Source organism: Capsicum annuum, unplaced genomic scaffold (genome assembly GCF_002878395.1).
Source record: "Capsicum annuum cultivar UCD-10X-F1 unplaced genomic scaffold, UCD10Xv1.1 ctg2684, whole genome shotgun sequence".
Lineage (NCBI taxonomy): Eukaryota > Viridiplantae > Streptophyta > Magnoliopsida > Solanales > Solanaceae > Capsicum > Capsicum annuum.
The window spans coordinates 93618-109839 of record NW_025833162.1 but is presented as its reverse complement, the minus strand read 5'-3'; the positions used below and the strand labels follow the sequence as shown (position 1 = coordinate 109839).

Sequence of the window (16222 nt, the reverse complement as noted above, 5' to 3'; positions counted from 1 at the left end):
TAAGTGACGACATTCATGGTAGCTTACTATATTTTTAAAGCCATGTCACAAAGGTAGTCAGCCTTAGGCAGAATCCAGCTTCTATGTGAAGACATTTTTTACGGCTTACCACATTTTTGACGCCATGTCACAAATGTCGTCAGCCTTAGGCAGAATTCAGCTTCTGTGTGACAATATTTTTGATGGCTTACCTTATTTTTGATGCCATGTCACAAATATCGTCAGCCTTAGGCAGAATCCATCTTCTGTGTGATGACATTTTTGACGGCATGCCGTATTTTTGACGTCTTATCATAAATATCGCCAGCTATTATTTTCAATAACTGGGAATTTATTTCAAAAGGGTATTTTTGTCTTTTTCTTTCACTTCCCACGATTTATAACCCTAAAGAGAAAGAATTTTTCCTATTTTTCTTCAGTTAAGCATCTCAAAAAACCTCTCTTACGCTCTCAACCACAAAATTAGGGTTTCCATCAAACTCATCTCTCAAAAGCAAGATTCAAGCCTTTTTCCAAGATAATCAAGAATTAAGTTTCCCAATCCAAGAACTCTCCAGCAAATCATCAAGGTTTCCTTTCTAAGGTATGCGAGTGTTCATTCATGGACTTCTTTCATCCATGAAGTTAAAGAACCCTTTTCTAAAACTATATATTATGGTTTTCATGTTATGAATGGATTGTTGATCATGTTTGTTTGTTGAATAATGCCAATATAGAATCTTTTTGTGTCATTATGAATCTATGACTCATATGAGTTAAAAACATGTAAGTTTGATTATTTATGATAAGTAATTGTATGATTTACACATAGGCCTAAGATGTGCATGTAAGGTGTTTGATAAAATACCTAAGAGACTAGAAATCATGTGTTATAGCTAAATTGTGACTAAGGAAAGGATTCATGATTGGCCTCTATGATTCAATGTCATCCATGTTGATAATGTGTCTTCTGAACACTGTTGGATTACTCATGAACTAGTCTTATGGAATTATTCTATGCTTATTTTCAAAACCCACTCATGTACAAGACGTAGAATACCCATGTACTTCATGAAATTCCCCAATTTATAATATTATGGATTGTGTTTTTAATATGTAATGAGCATGATATTGAAAGATATGCAAGTATATACATGTTGTATGAAATTACCTTCCATGAAATACATTATTGAGAAACATGCTTAATATAAAATCCCTTATTTATGATATTGTGAATTATGGACTCTACTCTAATGATCAAGTCAGTCATGTGTGTCAGTTTCCTTTCATCGAGTCCTGGGGGTACTTGTACTCGAAAAATATAGTTGTGTGCCTAGAGCTATGTCATGTTTCACGATACTCTCTGTCAAGCCATGATCTATAGAAATTAGTTAGTCATGTGACTCAGGAAAACCTAGTAATCTCAGTAATCTCAGTGCTCAGTAACCTAATAATCACAGTAAATCTCAGTAACTTCAGTAATCTTAATCAGTCCTTAGAACTCATTATATTCCATCCGTCATTAGTATCCAGTACACTCAGTTTTAGCTTCACTAAACAATATTACTATTTTTATTTTAGTTAATCAGTATCAGTTCAGCAAATCAGTTTAGTTAAGTTACTCAGTTCAGCCCAGTTATTTAGTTTAATGTCTTTTAGATAGGAGTAGGATTCAGCACCGAGCGAACCTAGGGATGGGGGCTCACCCGCTAGAATAGGGCTGAGATCCCTAGAAGCAATCCTTAAGTTCCAAAACTACATTGTCAGCGTAGGTACGAGATGTCACCCGTTAGATAGGACTGACATACTCAAGGTTCACCCGTTAGCATATTTATATATATATATATAGGACTGATCCCAGGAGTCACCCACTAGATTAGGACTGACTCCACAACAGATGTCTTTATTGGTGGTGCGGTACTAACACCCTTCCAGTCAGGGAAAAGATTGGACCCCAGTCAGCTTAGCTTGGGGTATGTCGATTAGATGAATACATCCCATAGTTTCAGTTACAGATTTAGGACTGCCAGATACAGTCAACTCAATTCAATAGTACAGATTCAGTACTGTTAGGGACAATCAGTCCTTATCATTAGAAATAGACTTCAAGATCACTTATTAGATAGGACTGATCTCAACTATAGATAAACGATATCAGAATCATCAGATTTAAAGATCACCCACTAGATAGAACTGATCTCAAATTCAGTTACTCCATATAGAATAGAACTCAGATAGTTCCATCAGAACTTAGACTATTAGATACAGTCACTCAGTATCAATTACATCGGTTAGGACAATCATCATAGTTATATCAGTAATATCAGTTTTCTAAACTCATGTATTAGTCATGTCAGTTATCAGAATTCAAGATATCAGAATCCGCTTCAGGACTGTCAGACATAGTCAACCAGACCAGTTTTTCATAATTCAAACTATTAGAAATAGTCATTCATCTATTTGGTATCTCAGTATCAGTACACTCATGTGGTCAGTATTTAGACTCAGTAGTCAGTATCTCCACTAGTTCAGTTATAGTTATGTATGCATGTATATGTTCTCACGTTCATATTATTCAGTATTATTCATGCATATAACCCTTTGCATTTAGCATACCTCACTCGTATACTTAGTACATTTAGATGTACTAACGTATTTGTGCTATGGTTCTTTCTCTTATGTTACACCATAGGTTCAAAGGCACGAGCTCCAAATCAGCAGTAGCATTCCAGTGTTTAGAGTTTACAGTGAGTCCTTCTCATTCGAGGATGATATAATTATTGCTACATTTACTATTCAGTTGCTAGATGGAGTTAGTTGGAGACATGTTCCTTCAACTCCTTATTCAGTTCAGTTAGAGGCTTTTACACTAGATGTCAGATTAGATATTCAGATCTCATTATTTTTAGTATTTATGACTTGTTTTGGTATTGTTATACCTTTTTTAGACATTTTTTTATCAGATGTTTATTCATTTCGAACCTTATGGCCTTTCATGTTTATGTTTCCGCATTTTATGATATATTATGCAGTATACAAGTATAGATATCAGTCATGGATTAGCTTGTGGCCCTTCGGGGTCATGAGCACTGTGTAGAATTTTGGTTCAGAAAATCGGGGTGTTACAATCTTAAAGTGTAAAACCCACTACTAGTACTTCCTTCAATGATAGAAATCTTAACTTTATATATCCCCACTAACCATCTTTTAATAAATTAAACTTACTAACTTAGAATCATTAGGAGTATTACCATATCTGAGTTCACACTATCTAGAGTTTCAAACTCTTTTTTCTATTTGCTCAATAATCCAAAATTCAAACTTAGATTCTAACACTTAACATGGATATCAATAGAACATATCATACACTAATACCCACTTATTACTACTAGATAGGAATAATGAAACACTAATCCAAACAAAATTTTATGAACATACTCAACCTTAACAAGCTCTCTATCATTGTGGTCACTGCCTAATCTCTATCCCGACTAAAGCATTAACATACTCTAAGTCTCCCTTAATTGAGAAATCTTTCTCAAGGTTCTATTAAAAAAACTACATAACACCTTTCTAGCTCTATGTAAACATAATCTACTAAATTTAAATAAACATTATCCCCACTTTACTATTGATAAACTTCTAGGTTCATGCTTCTAACTCTAGATCATATGATGTCATAGGATTCTGAGAGCACATATAACCATGGATTAGTGCATTATTTTTCATGAGCATGAATAAAATCTTTTAGACATGGGAAAATAAAGGTACTGGTGGGATCCCTTTTGAGCCCACATCCAATCCCATAACTGTCTGTAGGGACTGACTGATAAAACTCTATCAGTAGGAATTTTAGGATTTTTAGTTTCTATTACCCCAAGATTAAGTCAGAGTTGGCATTTATAAAGCAAGATAAGAATCTATATCACTTTCTTAGAGAACAACTCTACAGCACGAGCTGAGATAAGAAAGAATGGAAATATGTCTTAATTTCCTTGTATCTTCTCAAAGAAAAGTACAGACGTCTCCATACCATTCCACAAGACTCTACTAGACACGGTTTCATAGACACGCTAGGACACTTAAACCTTGTGCTACGATACCAAGTCTGTCACTACCAAAGACTATCACATAGTCGTAATATGGCACTTAGAACCACAAGTGATCCCACGCTAACTCATATATTTGCATGATACTTGAGCTACTAATTTAATTTATATGTATATGTATATATATATATATATATATATATATATATATATAAACTCTAAAAAATTAAGCGGAAACATAATCAACATGAGATAAGTTGTTTCAATACATAACTGATCAAAGTTTACAACACTAAAATCTGAAAAAGAGAGAGAAAAAGGAACTTGAATTACAATTACTGGCTCTGATTCACAATCTATGAAGCCTCTACTATATTGACATAGTAGTCGGGACATGACCCCCCAACTATCCCTAATCAATCAATAAAAATAATAAAAATAAAATACAAGAACTGCAACTGACTTTAGTCCTTAAAATAAGAGAACCCAACACCTATTAGCTAAACACTATAAATTATCTAATACTGATGTGTGGGATACCTTTGGTACCTATAACATGAAGGAATATAGTTGCACACATATATGTGGTTAGTACTTTGGAATATACTGAGTATGCGAGACATATACTAAATTATAGAAATACTTAATGTATGCTTTAAAACTGAGGACATAAGCTATTTATTAGAATATGCATTTAAACCATGGTTGAACTTAAATGTTGTAAGACATTGAAATTTCTAAATATGGATTTCAAAATATTTCAAATGCTAGGAAGTGGTAGAAACATAAATACCATATGTAAATGTCAATTGAAAATTGAATAGTTTGTAAAATCATACTGAGGATCATGTATGAATACTTGTATGAAGGCATGAATATGTATAATGAATGTAAGACCAAGTAAAGTATATGTTGAAATAATTTGTAAAACTAAATAGCTGAATAACAAATAAACTGAACACTTGGTCATGCAAACCTGAGCTAATGTGGTCTGTATACTTAACTAAGACTATGAGAGCTAACATTTCACTGATATCCCCCAATTGAGCTAATCAGGGTCAAACCTATAACCCTAGTTGGAACAGTTTTATAACTTTTCCACGGGTACTAACACTGGATATGTGGATCAACTAAACTATTGTCCAGAAGCACTAGGGTGCTACACTCGACTAGAAGGTGCCCATAAGAGAGTCTCACCCCTCTAAATGTAGGAAGACCTCTCATACCAACATTGGTTACGTAGTTATGGAACTTAAAGACTACTACTAAAGTTTCACCCTCTACTATCAGACTATCAAGAAAGCCTTCAACCCTAAATTCACTTAGTGCTAAGTTCTACTCTTAACTAAAATGACATAGAAGCATAAACTAGTACATAAATTGATAACTTATTTTCTCAGATATGGTATTCTTAAAATAATATTACATTTATGAACTTAATATAATGATACAAACATGGTTTGAATGACGTGTAACTTGAAAATCTAAAACATGCATGACTATTTAAGTATCGAGTGTTCTTAACACGCCAACATTAAAAAATATAATTAAATACAATAATTTCCAAGTAATGATATGATAAGAAATTTAATGACTTAAACTCAAAAAACCATCAATTTCATCAATGTAAGAAATTATCATGATTAGAATACAAAAGAATGCTAGAAGTTATGAGAAAACACTATCTCATGGTTGAATTCAAGGATTTCATGGAGGGATCATAAAACCTACACTATTCATGGAACCCTAAATCAAAAGGAGAATTAAAATTGAGGATTGAGAAATATTAAAAACATAGGTATATCATTCATAACTTGATCATTGCTTTAAATTTTGAGTAATAACATGTAAATCATTCATGGACATGATAACAGCATGAATGATATATTATGGGTCTAAGAAGTCATTAATTATCATTAAAACATGCTTATGAGTGAAAATTATATCATGGGGGGATTGAATTTAAGCTTAGAATGACAATTGGGTAAAAGTCCTAGACTACAGAAATCATAAAATTCCTGAAATAAAAATCATAATTTGGGGCGTGAGGATGAAAGGAGATCCTTATTGAATACCCACATACCTGATTACTTTTGATTCTTTAATTGAAGTTTTTGGGGATTTGAACTTGAAGATTAAAACCCCTAATTTGTTGCTTTATAAAAGAGAGAATCGCATATTTTTGAAGTATTTTTGGTTTTGTGTTGAGAATGATGGATTTGGGGTTGTTTCAGCTTTTTATTCAGCCTTAGAATAACTTAAACAAAATAGATTTGGGGTTAAGACAGTGTAAAAAGACCAAAAAAACCTTAGGAACCATTTAGAAAATGCCTAGAATCCGTTCCAACGAGTTTGGCCATAACTCATTGGGTCTGCCCATGAGTTATAGCTTGAATCAAAGTCAAAAATTCAAATTTTGGCTCCAACTTTCATGGTGAAAAGTCCTCCTAACAAATCATAGGGCCAGACTATGCATCATCATCAAAGTCGTAGTCATTGCCAGCTTTGACAATGCTTCAGTAATTTGGCCATAACTTTTTACCCCGATATCGGATTAAGGAAAAATTTGTATAATTGGGACGATAATTCAATTATTTATTTATTGGTAGATCTTTAGCTCAGAAATTCTTAGTATACCAAAAGGTATGCTCATCGAAATATTACTATAGTTATATTCTTTACAAAAATTTAGTCGCTAAGGGATGTTTTGACTTTTCCATAAGCTAGGAGCTATTTGAGGATTTAATATATGTCTAAATCACTTATATAACTATCAAAACATGATTTTTAATTTTTTATGAATTTGAAGTATGGTTCTAATAATGGCTTGGATTTTTGGGGTGTCACAAGTAGTTGGCCCCAAAAACACTAGCCCAAATTAAAATTTATGAATAGTCGTCTCAGATAAATCAACTCTAACCCCTTTGACCAGTGTATAAGTAATTAGGGGCAGGTCCTGTGCTTTCCCTTTAACTAAGTGTGATTAATTCTACCCATGTGGTTTAAGATGTATAAAAATATCTCACTACTTCGAGGCTATAAGATCCTAATGGATCGTCCATCCAACCAAACCCATATCTATCAAAAACAACCTTTATGTATGGAACCCTTGCCAAATTGGGTATCCTAATACAAGGCTCCTTAACTATACTTATTTGCGGTATGCCCTAATCAGCAGTAGCTATGTCCATTTCATACATGCTCTGCATGTTCACCATTTATCATCTCTAATTGTTTGGAGCTCCTGGTATGACAAAGATGTATGTGGACTCCGAAGCTACTAGAGCTAAAGTAGAAGAATCCTTAGTAACCTGTAATATATCATCACCCTCCTCAGACTAGGGTGCATATGTCTCTCAATAATTAGTACCTGAAGTAGACTTCACCCTTCCTCAGATTTGAGAAAGGTTGAATCCTCATTATCAGTAATAGAACTAGACTTGTTCTCTCTCTTATTAGACTAGAAAGTTATAGGATATTATGGTGGTAATGTTTGAGTTTTATTCATCTCAGGTCCAGTTTGGATAACATGAGTTGGAGGATGAGGTTTAACCTGAGATGGCAATGATGGTATAGGCTGATAACTTGGTTAAATTTTATATCGGTGTTATATCTCTCTAAGTCTAGTGCTGGTTTTAGCACACTGATGTCGCCCAAGCTATACTCTCTAAGAAGATACAATATGGTCGCTGTCAAATTATCATAAACCAACTAGGTTGGGGTCGATACCATAAGGAATAGGTCGAATTTGTCTCTCAAACTTGCTTAAGTAGCCGGAGGTGTTGGAAAGTAAATGAGGGAATTCTGTATCAAATAGTAAAAAGTAACAATTGGTGAATACTTTTGGTTGTAAACAATCTATATGAACACTAGGAATGTGTTCCCCCTAGCTTCTTAACTTAGTAGGTTTTTCATGCTTAATCCATCTATCTCACCTCCACACATGCAGAATCTGATAAGCTAGGTATTACGAACTGTCGTGTTAATATATTATTAAATCTCACCCTTCACCTTGTGAGTCTTAGGGTATTGCTTTACTAACCTTTGTCTTTAATCTCAGTTTAACTATAACCTTGTGGGTATCAAGTTATCAGAAAAGGGTTGATAGCCTCAAATAACTATTGTAATCCTTTTTTCCCAATCTCATTCTCTCTTGTGAAAACAATCTTGAATACAAGCAACTTCTTAGCATTGTTCATTGATGAGTGATAAATTTACCACTCATTGACATAAAAATTTATGCATATTACTATGATTAAATTATGTAATTGAGAATAATTCTCCATTTGAATGCACTCTTTTCTAGTATTTGTGGAATTGCAAGGCTTATGATAAAAGTCAGTGGAAATCAAAATAAAGGTAAATAAAATGGACAAAAAAGAGCAACGGTTGGGAATCAAGCAGCTCTCAATTATCTTAATCGTGGTTAAGGGATAGAGATATTTTCTGGTAAACCAAGGTAAGCAATGGCATTCGCAACTAAAATCCATATGATCGCAGAGACATGAACGTGATCGTGATGGATTGGCTAAGTGTCTAAGGACTGTTTGGTAATTTCACATAGCTGAACCCAATTCTCAAAAGGGAAAAATCCTTACAAAATTAGGGTATCTTGGAACTGATTTTTCAATTTTGAGTAGAGAGAAACACTCCAATTTTTGACAAGAGCAATTGTTATTAAATTTCCAAGAGATTTTGAGTTGTAATTTTAAAATTGAATTTGGTATTATTCTTGCTTTGCATATTCAATGGAAACATTGAATGCAAACTTTGGTATATCTTTTGTCTTCAATTTCATGAGTAACTAAATATTTATCTTAGGGTTATGCTTGAATAGGGTGTTAGTATGTATGGGTGCTGATTGTTAGTCCAAATTATTAGTTATTGTTGTTTGGGTTTTTCTATTACTCGATGGTTGAAATGACAAATATGGGTAAAAACTCCAATTTACTGGATCCCACATCATCCTTGAAAGATAGATATGGGTGATGAGAAATTGTGAGCAACTATTTGATACTAGTTATTTCCTTATCATTATCTTAGAAATAAGGATGTTATGTAATTTAGCTAGCTTGATAGGCATCATCCTAGAGATAGGGATACTATGTTCATGTTTTGAATTAGTAAGTTTGGCATGATTATGAAGTATTGAATCCATGAATGTAATTTAGTGTTTTATTTAAAGACTAATACTAAGAGCTAAAATCTAGCTTACCCACATCTCTGACTAAGAAATGGACTAACCTTCAAGCACCAATTATATGAATGACCCTTAGGATTGTATAGCCCTAAGACTCTTCTCTCATTGGATTTTTAATTTTCAATTATTTTTCTTGCTTAGTGTTATAGTTTGATTTTTTTCTAAATAAAGTTTTAGATCCTAACCCCCATTTAATTTCATGTCTACTTTTAAGTATACATTATGGGTTAACACTTAGTGAACTCTCAACATACCTAGTATTTGAAAACAAGTTTGCACTCCTTGTAGATAAGACCCCGACTCTTGTTGGTTTTATATTGGCAACGACCCCTTACAGTACATAAATGGTGTAAGTTGAGAGTTATCAAAAATGGCACCATTATCGAGGACTAAAACTTAGTTTTTGCTTGTGTGGTGTTGTTAGTAACTTTGGGTAGCCTCGTAGTTTTTATATTTACATTGTTTGTTGTTTTTATCTTATAGGTGATTTTCATAGTAATCATGACACCATGAGTCACAATGGGAGTATTAAGGACCCATTTGATGGGAACCTCAATAACAAGGACATCTTTATGATGCTACATGTGTTACAAATGAAGGGTATATTCGGGGGTCAAGGACATAAAGATCCATATCTATATTTGAAAATTTTTGTTGAGGTGTGTGCCCTGTTTTACATTGCTCATATCAAAAAAAAGTCCATTAGGTTGTGGCAATTCGCATTCTCTTTAATGGGTGAAACGATGTTATGGTTGAGGACTCTACCCGTTGGGTCCATCACATCTTGGGTTGAGCTTATGGATGCCTTTTTGGATTGGTATTTTCCTCCTTTAAAGATAATATGATTTCCAGACAAAATTACAAATTTTTGTCAACTCAATGTGGAGCCTTTGTATGAAGTATGAGAAAGTTTAATGAAAAGATCATGCAATTCCCTAGCCATGAAGTGTCGGAGAAGATGCTTCTTCAAATATTGTAAAGGACGTTAGACCAATTCAACAAAATGTGGTGGACAACGCTTTTGGTGGGTCACTTGTAAAGTTATCATATGGAATAGCTTCGACTATGCTTGAGCAAATCACAAAGCAAAATAGGGGGTGGCATACAAGGGACACCGAAGTAGCTGCAGGATATACCGCTACCTCAATTGTGAACAAAGAGCAAAGAAAGACAGATCATGAAAGGGATGAAAATATGGCTAAGATGATGAAACAATTAGAACTCCTTATAAAGCATGTGATGAGTGCACCCGTAAAAGAAGTCAATGTCGTTGTATCTAAAGGGTAAGATGAGGATAAAGCAAAGGCCCTTGATAAGGAGATAAGGTACTTTGCTAATCATCTGTGGGATTCCCGCTCGGCCTACCAAAGGCAAGATGGGAACCAAGATTGGAACGATCATGATCGAGAAAGGGAATGGTGTGATAGAGATAGAGATTGTTATTGGAGGGATAAAAAAAGTGAGTATGATAGGTATGTGTCACAACCCCATTTGGAGTCATGATGGCACCTACCACATCTCATCGGTAGGTAAGCCAATACTGTAACCTGGATCTATTGCAGTGGGTTACCTTGGTAAGAACGTCCAACATGGACTTATATGTGAACATAATATATAACAACAATATTTCACAACTAAGAACAACCGATATTCAAATACAAATCCCTCAACCTAATAGTATTAATGCAAGAGCTTCTAAACTTGACAAGAGGAATTTGCAATCTTAGAATCTAAAATGTCTTAAATAATATGATACATTTGTCTCGAAAGCAAAAGTCAAATAAGGATAGAGGGGAAAGAGGAAAACTCGATCTCTAAGATCTCACACTGTCTCCCAATAGACAATTCATACGAACTAGCTCAACAACGACAACTAGAACCTGGGTCTGCACCAAAAAGGTACAGAAGTATAGTATGAGTACCAAAACACTAGTACACAGTAGGCATCATCAGCCGACTGTAAAAACATCTATACTACTAAAGCAATAACATGACATACTATCTCAATATACTCTATATTTTCCATAACAACCGAATATCATCTCGAAAGTGTAAAAATATATACACATTAGTAAAGAATCTACATGACATAATGATCATCAACAAATATTAGAACAATAAGCACAAGAACTTACCATGACGTCCCATACCGACGGGAGGTACACAAAAGAGAGAAGAACAAAGAACTCATCACGACAACCCATACCACCGGAGAGTACAGAAAAGAATATCAAACAAGAACTCATCACGATGTCCCATACCACCGGAGAGTACTACAAAAGAATACAACTAATAATACAATAAAGCACACTATTCCATCAATTAACTGACACCGCGGGTAGCTCAATCCTGCCATAGATCAGTACCAAAATACACTTCCAAATACCCATACCATAATCTAGCATAAAGAAGGCAACATTATCATAGCATAGACATGTAGTCATTAATTCTATAATTCATTGATAAACACCGCGTGAAGTCGATACTAGTTATCATTATCCTTCCATGGATCAATAGATTACAAGTCTTATCATTACTAGCCATCAAATTAGGAAAAACTACAAGCCACCCATATTATAGGTTATTCATCTATCATAAGGCCATTCTTTAGCTAGCATCTTCATTACACGATTTATCAATTAAGCCATCTTAACCTCACTTAATAGAAGATAATTTAACCAACCATCATGCAACACTAGGTCCATCATTACTAAGCATGTTACAACCTTAAGGGCTAATTTCCATATTTTAATCAAGTAAAGTCCAACAACTAGTTTATTAGGTTTCTAGTCTCCAAATAGAAATCATATATTTTAGAAGTAACTAGTTATCAATAAGCCACTTTACTAGGAAAGATTTCATAATACAACCTCTTATTCAAGTCAAGGATATACATAATAGGTTAACCCTTGATTCTACGCAAGATTATTCACACCACTAAGTCTTAACCTAATATTAGGCATAGGTTTCATCCAGTTACTAATTTAGCATCAACAAGGGTCACACCTCTCATTTACTGATTTGGAACAAGAAATGAATAGCAATATACCAAGAGAGACCTCATATCTCAAAAACATAGGTGATTGGCCCCACACAGCCTAAACTTACAAATATCAAAGCATATAAGTAAATTTGCCCCACATGACATCGTAATGTTCTTACCTCTTCCAGATTTAATAGGCATCATCATAATATCACATTTTCCTTTGAACATGAACCGGGCATTATAATATTATCACATTTTCCTCCGGACTCAAACTGGACATCATCATAATATCACATTTTCCTATAGACTCAAACCGTACATCGTCATAATATCACATATTCCTCCAGATACAATAACATACATCCATATACATAGCCAATCCAACAAACATGCACAAAAGTTTACAATATAAGAAAGTAGGGATGTAGGATACACTTGCTATTTTACCTTGCTAATAAGCTTCACACGTAATATGATCATAAACAAGAGCATGAGTATTTACAAGACATCCACAATAATCACTTAACAAGATTATTCAAATCATGATCACAAGATAATCCACTAATTGAGTTCAAGCATCATAACTCCTATGTAGAAATAGTTTAGACAATTACCACGTATCTAGGTCACTAAGCATTTACCTAGTTCAAACTTAAGGTGGGTCAAGTCCCATTTATAAATCTCCGAGAAAGCCAAAGTTTTACTAACACTTGTCTAGGTTCTACCCATAATTAGGCTAAGTCATCTTTATCTCGCCATAAGGGCCTACCGATCCTTTGTAGGTCTATAGGGAAAGTCTCTTCAAGAATCCTTCCTAAGTCAACCCTACACCAAGGCCATCTCCTATCTAGGCATTATATAGGTCAAAACACCCCTAAGGATAGAGAAGTATACCAATTATGTCTTCATAGAACAACGATAGTGTTCTCATACTAGTCATGAGACCACAAATAAGCTAACCAAGGTCCTAGACTAATGGTCAAATATCATAGCTTACCAATTAATAGTCTAAAGCAATCAATATATCCCAAGTTCACTATTTAATAAACTAGCATCTAAATTCCCCGCACAATCTCACAATATATCAACAATTACATTAAAAACAAGCTCAATCTAGTCTACGGGTAAGCCTAACCTACCTTGAATCCAAGCAACTCACGATCAAATGAGGTTTTCCTTTCCTTTCCGCAAAGCTTCCTCTTCCATAAGCAATGCTATCAATAATACAATCTAAGCATTACAAGAAGAATAACAATACCCATTATAGCACCATTGTGCCATGTGTTTCAAAGTGACACCAAAATGCTAATTGGGTTTCACCCTTGGAAAGGAGTTTCCAAGACCAACCCATAGCCTAACTATCTTTAGGAAGTTAAAAACCTTAAGTAATTTGAGTCAATCACTCAATTTTGGGGCTACAATTGACCAACAATGATTTAGGGGTTTTGAGTCAAGAAACCATGAAATCAATATCAAATTAAAGGAATTGTTACCTTAGATTGTAACAAAAATCAATCACACAAGTTGTTTAAGCTCTAATTCAACCTACAACACACACTTAGAAGGTTTTATACTCCATTAGGGTTTCTAGGTAAAAGGGGAGCCATAAAATGGACAAAATTCATATAAGACAACATTTAAATATGGACCACCCAAACCTGTGATAGCGTGGTTGTGGCCCCTATGTCACTGCGGTCTTGGTCTTGTGGTCGCACCTCCTTAGCTATGGTCGTGGCACCTCGGTACATGCTATGCATGGGAAAAGCTTGGAACTTGGTTTCGAGCTTCGTTTAATGCATCGGAATGCATTCAGGGTTTGTTTCAACCACATAGGATATGAAACCCCATAGTTTTCAACATTCTGGATGCAATGGCGAAGACAGATTTTGCCTACAATGCTATTTACTAAAGTTTTGGCTTTGTGGTCAATTAGGACCATTGAAGTCTTCAAATTGAGAAAAGGGGTTCTAAAACCCAAATAACCATCAGGTAACTAAACTATCAGTCCCCGCAAGTCATCAATGACTTAGGACAGCTATGGAGAACCTCTACCGAAGGAAGCAAGCAAGAATACAGATAATAATCTAAAGGGTTATTACAGCATCCACTACTAAGGAACTTTCAACCCCAAAAGTTAAAGACAAGCAAGTACCTGAAGTCTCGAACAAGTGAGGATAATGGGCCAGTATCTCACTCTCAATCTCCCAAGTGGCTTTCTCTATTGTACGATGCCTCCATTGAACCTTGACAACCAGAATCTCCCTAGTATACAATTGCCTCACATCACTAGCCAAAACAAGCACGGGCTCCTCCACAAAGGTTAATTGATCGTCCAACTGGACAGAGTCCCATCTAAGCACATAATAAGGATCCAGAATATACTTCCGCAACATAGACATAGAAAATCGGATGAACAATGGCAAAGTCTGGAGATAGATCCAACTCATAGGATACCTCGCCAACCACATGAAGAATCTCAAAAGGACCAATATAGCGAGGGCTAAGCTTACCCTTTCTTCCAAACCACATCACACCTCTCATAGGTGAAACTCGAAGGAACACACAATCACCCACTTTGAATCTCAAGGAATGAAGTCTACGGTCAGTATAGGCCTTTTTCCTACTCTGGGCTACTCTAAGCCTATCCTGAATCACCCTGACTATACCCAATGAGTCCTAAAGCAAATCTGTACCACAGGGTCTAACCTCGGATGTCTCAAACTATCTTATAGGAGAACGGCATCTCCTACAGTAAAACGCCTCATAAAGGGCCATCTCAATACTCAAATGATAACTGTTGTTGTAGGCAAACTCTATCAAAGCTAAGTGCTGACCCCACTAACCTCCAAAGTCCATTACATAGGCTTGGAGCATATCCTCAAGCACTTGAAGAGTCTTCTCGGACTGACTACCCATCTGTGGATGAAAGGTTGTACTCAAATCCACTTGAGTATCCAAATCCTCCTGAAATTCTCTCCAAAGCCTCAAAGTAAACACAGAACCACGATCTAATATGATAGACACATGAACCCCATGAAAATGAACTATCTCCTGAACATAAATCTTGGCTAATTTCTCGACACTAAAGGTCATCTGAATAAGAATAAAATGTGTTGACTTGGTCAAACGATCCACAACAACCTAGATACTATCATGACCACGAGAAGTATGAGGCAAACCACTAATGAAGTCCATGGTGATCCTTTTCCTTTTTCACTCGGGAATGGTCAATCTCAGAGTCAAGCCACAAGGACGCTGATGCTCAACCTTAACCTACTGATAACACAAGCAATGGGCTACAAAATCTTCCACATCTCTCTTTATACCATCTCACCAATACAACTGTCATAAATATCTATACATCTTGGTTGTACTAGGATGAATAGAATATCTAGAACTATGAGCCTCATACAAAAAGACTGAAATAAATCATCAAGTCAGGGAAAAGAAATACGACCCTGAAATCTCAAGATACCCTCAAAATCTATCATATGCCTCCTAGATTCACCACTCACTACTCGATCATAGAGAAGGCACAACTTATCATCCTCAAACTAACGATCATAAATCTGCTAAAATAGAGAGGACCTTACCTCTACAAAAGTCAAAATTCTCGCTGGATTCGAGATATCAAGGCAAACCATCGAATTAGCTAAGGACTAAATATCCCATGCTAATGGCCTCCGAGAAACTGAAATACAAGCCAAACTACACATACTCATCACCTTGTTACTCAAGGAATCCGCCACCATATTAGCCTTACTCGGATGGTACAAGATAGAAATATCATAGTAAGCAACTCCATCCATCTATGCTAGCGAGCATTAAGCTCTCGCTGAGTCATAAGGTGCTGAAGACTATGATGATCAGTGAAAATCTCACAACGCACGTCATACAAATAATGCCTCCAAATCTTGAGCATGAAAACTACCACTGCCAACTCTAAATCATGAGTGGGGTAGTTACACTATGCACCTTAACCTATCTAGAAGAACAAGCAATAACACG

General features: G+C 35.3%; 1 non-coding gene across 1 annotated transcript; it reads right to left on the bottom strand.

Annotated features, from left to right (window-relative positions):
* Positions 1–10072: 10072 nt before the first annotated feature.
* LOC124890927 lies at positions 10073–10176 on the bottom strand. The gene has a single exon (XR_007049446.1). It is a non-coding gene; the product is annotated as a small nucleolar RNA R71 (small nucleolar RNA).
* Between the last annotated feature and the right edge of the window lie 6046 nt (positions 10177–16222).